Source organism: Penaeus monodon, chromosome 3, assembly GCF_015228065.2.
Source record: "Penaeus monodon isolate SGIC_2016 chromosome 3, NSTDA_Pmon_1, whole genome shotgun sequence".
Lineage (NCBI taxonomy): Eukaryota > Metazoa > Arthropoda > Malacostraca > Decapoda > Penaeidae > Penaeus > Penaeus monodon.
The window spans coordinates 58,171,068-58,176,067 of NC_051388.1; positions in this window are offsets into that span (position 1 = coordinate 58,171,068).

A 5,000-nucleotide genomic window follows, 5' to 3' on the forward strand; every position below is an offset into this window, starting at 1 on the left:
TAGAACATGTACGAAATAAACGAAAAAAAAAAAAAAAATCTTAAAACAAAAGCGAAAAAAAAACACCCAAATAAAAATACACATCTCAGAACAGACAAGAACACACCAAAAGAACAAAAGAACACAAAAAAACACGAAAAAAGAACAGAAGAAATTCCGCTTCAAAAAATAAACAAATCCGCCCGCAATTTACATCCCACTAACTTTCCTCGCAAGCCTGCAACATCTTGAGGTGCAATTTCGCGGCCGAACGAGTATGTGTGCATTCATTGTCTTTTCTAAATAGACTCCCAACCTTCGGCTATGGATGCAGATGATATGAGTTATAAAGCCAGCTATAATCTGTGTTCTTGCGTTAATTGTATGCTGATTGGCTATGGATATCGGTCGTTGCGGTTGGCTGGTTAACAAGGGCGGTTTCCAAAGTCAAGGGATAGGGGGCTGTGGGCATAGATTTGCTGTTTGGATGTGATGGCCGTTTCGCTTTTGTTTTTCTTTTCTTTTCTTTTCTTTTCTTTTTTGCTGTTATCCTTGGTTATTTTTTGTTCTTATGTGTGTTGTTTTTGGTCTTTTCTCTCTGTAATGTTGTTTCTTGCCTGTATATTTTTCTGTGTGTATTTATGTATTTGTGTATCTTTCCATTCCTACCTTCCTTCCTCACTTTTCCTCCCTCGCTGAATACCCCTCCTTTCTCTCCTCTCCTCTCCTCTCTCTCTCTCTCTCTCTCTCTCTCTATATATATATATATATATATATATATATATATATATATATTTTTCTCTTCTTCTCTCTCTCTCTCTCTTCTCTCTCCTCTTCTCATTCTCTTCCTCTTTCTCTCACTCTCTTCTTCCTCTCACTCTCTTCCTCTTCCTCTCATTATCTTCCTCTTCATCTTCCCCTCTTTCTCTTCCGCTTCCTATCTCACCCTCCCTCTACTTATTTATTTATTAATCCATCTTTCTCTCTCTCTCTCCCTTTCTCCTTCCTTCCTTCTCTCTCTCCCACCTTCTCTCCCTCCTTAAAACACCGCCAATGAACATGCACCAATAAGTGACTATCATAGGACTATTAAGGAGGGGAGAGGTTATTAAGGCCTGCCCCATTAAGTCGAGTTTGTTCATTGCGACCAGACAAGCTCACCGGCAAGCTCTCCGGGTAGGCTTGGGTACGAGAGCTTTTGTTCACAGTTGCACAAAACCATGAGGAAGAAGAATGCCCAAAAACGTCTCCAGAAGAGGAGTGATTAAGTCACTTAGATGTGGTCAAATGAGTGGTAAGTATGATGATTGTTCGTAAGAGGGAGGGAGGGAGGGAGGGAGGGGAGGAAGGAGAAAGGAGAAAGGAGGGAGGGAGTGGGAGGAGGGAGAAGGGGAGAGAGAGAGAGAGAGAGAGAGAGAGAGAGAGAGAGAGAGAGAGAGAGAGAGAGAGAGAGAGAGAGAGAGAGAGACAGAGACAGTGGCGAAACATCAGTAGTAACGGTTGCCTAAAACTAAACAAAATCTAAACCTTACGAAAATTGTCCAAGAGCTTTTCAGGGGATACTTTGTGGCACCATTATTTCGTATCTTTTTCATGACCAGAGACAGAAAATGAAGGAAAACGATTGTGAAAATTCCTCATGTGGAACTGTGTGCCAAATGGATATAAGTGGCTGACTTTCTTTACGACCTTTTGAGTTGATAAGATTAAACCACTTTTTGTCCAGAGATTGGCATTGTTAACGTAAAAACAACTAAATTAGTCGTGGAGTTTAAGGTTTGAAGAGTTATCTTTAAGAATCTCAGATGACATGGAAATGCACACAAATCTTTGAGTCGTTATTGTCCATGAAATATATGTATGTGTATCTGCATGTAGATCTCTCTACTTAAAGCATACACTGTATGTGTGTGTGTGTGTGTGTGTGTGTGTGTGTGTGTGTGTGTGTGTGTGAAGAGGGCTTGTACTATCCAAAGATTTGTTTACTTTAGATTCGAAAAGGGAAAAAATAAATTAAACTTATCAAAATCACCTGATAAAGCTGGGTCACATGCAAGCGCGAACTCTGGTGGATTTTTTTCGGAACTAACAGGCTATTAAAATAAGTGAAATATTACAGTTAAAATGTAAGCTTGAATCCGAATGGCTGTTAAGTGGGCTAAGTTTATCTTTCATAGGGACGGATTAAGATATAATTGATATGCTTCCTCTTGTATATTACTCAGTGGGGCGTGCGATCTTTGACATGGCCAAGGTATATATAACGGGATCTGGTACTAGCAAAAAGAGACGGCAAGTTTAAGATTAATTATCAATCAAACTGAAAAAAGACGGAAGACTGAGAGACAAGAGAGACATGAAAATAAATCTTTTTTTAAAAAATGGCGGCCTTTTTTCATGTAATAACTCTAGTTCCCGGATGTGCAGTGCGCCTCGGCCAAGAACGCTTCATTCAATCACCAGACTCGCGGACTTAACTTTATATTTCTACTTTTCAGTGTGTATATTGCATTATAAATCTCTGGAGCAGTAAATGCCAAGTCACCCGCTCTAATAAGGACTCTTAGAATCAAGTAGGGTTTAAGATATTCGGGAAACATCTCTGGAGTTTCGGCCTCGTGGAGCTCAAACACAAACGGATGTTTGAGTCTGACCTCGCTCTCTCTCATTCCCCGTTTTCTAACCACTTACCGCAGGTCAATAAGGGGCTTTACTTCCCAGTGTTGGGGTCAAATGAATGGTTTTGTTTTTGTGTGTGTGTTTGATTTATGTATTTTGGAATATCTGAGATCAAGGGAGGCGGTTTTTATGTATTTTGGAGTATCGGAGGTCAGATTTTTTTTTTTTCAACGTTCGTTTTATGTATTTTTAAATATATGAAGCCAAATGAGGTGTTTTCTGATTTATTTTATGCATTCTAGAATAACTAAGGTCTAACGTATTTCTTTTTGAAATCTGTGGTCAAACTAGTTTTTTGTGGGTTGGCTGCGTTTTTATTTTCTCTCTAGCAATATCCTAAACCCATACAAGGCTTATTTGCATATTGCTTCTTAAAAAAAAAAAAAAAATCTATCTTCGGACTTAGGTCATAGAAGCTCGTCGATTTCCGCTTTAGAGAAGGTGCTCTGTTGACCCGTTGCCCTGTTGCTAATTACATGCTATGTCGTACCGAAAGGGTTAAGCGTGGCAGCTCATAAGTGATCAAAGGGGGAACTAACCTATTATGTCTCAGACTTCATCGTTAAAGAGTTGATATTGGTTTAGACTGGTAATGGTGATTGATGTTATTAAGAGGATATGACGAGGGTAAATTGCAGTGTCGTTTATTTGTTGATTTATTTACTAATTTTTTTGAAAGAGTATGTTAAGTATAATTGTCTAGATTTCTGTGGTATGCCTTTTTCTGACTGATTGGCATTTCGATAAAGGCAGTTAAGTGAACTGGTTTTATTTTCTCCTGTACTGTCTGTTATTAGCTAGCGTTTTGATAAAGACGGTTTAGCACATTAGTCCCGAATTCCTTCTGTTGTTTCTACTGTTGACAGCAGACAGTGGGTCGTTTCTGGTACTTGAGTTCGTCTCGTGTTAGAGAAATAATTGGATTTCCGAAACCCCGCCAAACTATTTTCTTTGGGGTCACTTTCTTTGTTTATTTATATATTGTTATTATTATTATTTAAGGGGAGGGGGTATATAGTTGGACCAATGTAGTTTTGTCTGTAAATCTTTAATGTTAGTAAGTAGGAGTTAAAAACGAACTGAAGAAAACGTGTACCTTCGTGTACCCATCCCGCAACTGTAAAAATGGCTGACATACGAGATCGGTCAGTTCAACTACGTCCCTAAGAACAGGTAAGTTGCCATTATAGCACCCATGGAAGCGTCGGACCGTGACCGCTTCACTTACCTGTCTTTAGCGATTTTTTTTGCTACACCGCCGCGGACATGAGGTTAACAACATACACTGTAATTGATGTGGTTTTTGGCGAGGTTTTCCAGCGGGTGTGGATTGCAGAGCGGTCCAGCTGACAGATCCGCTCTCGTCGATGGCGCGGTTGGGCTGTTGTTTGATCTGGACGATATTCGTCTCGTTATCGTACCTCATCTTCTGTAATTTATGTCATTTCCCATGGCGTATGTGCTCAATACGTGGTTATTTTCCACTTTTTCTCTCTCCTTTTTTCTTTTTTGTATTCGAGACGTGGCCTCAGCTGTCTAGATTGATGTCCATGCCTAGGCTATCGCGATCTCTCCGGGGACTACTTTGGCGCATTAATTTCATCTATCACTGATGCACGACCCGTTATTACGCGCCATGTCCTACGCGAGCTCGCTTCCCTGGGACAATTTCGGGAGGGGGGGGGGGGTAATCGGCTGTACTTACGGCGAGATATCATCGGTGGGCTGCTCTTCCATCTTTCTTTCGTTTTGTTTTTCTGTTTGTCTGTTTCTGCCTTTCTGTATCTCTATTTTTCTCTCTCTTTCATTCTTTATATCTCTTTCTCTCTCTGCCTCCCCCCCCTCTCTCTCTCCTCTCTCTCTCTCTCTCTCTCTCTCTCTCTCTCTCTCTCTCTCTCTCTCTCTCTCTCTCTCTCTGTGTGTGTGTGTGTGTGTGTGTGTGTGTGTGTGTGTGTGTGCTGTGTGGTGCAGCGGTAGCGATCTCGTCCAGCAATCATGCTGACCTGCGTTCAAATCTCTCGTCGCCAGTGGATGATGAACCCCGGCCATTCCTTGCACACAGGGGGTCATTTAGAAGCAAAATGAAACAGACAGTATGTCACACCAAGAATATCCATTGTAATAAATGGAATCAAACCAAACCTTTTAAACCTTTTAACCCCTCTCTCTCTGTCTCCCTCTCCCTCTCTCCTCTTCTCTGTCTCTGAATTAACCACAACAGGAGTAAAAAAGCAAGGCACAAAATAATATAGCGTTCACCAATGGAAGTCTCTTTTCCTTCAGTCTAATCACCCTTTGAAGTGTTAAACCTTCCTCATATCCTGCTTCATCTGTGCTCTTTT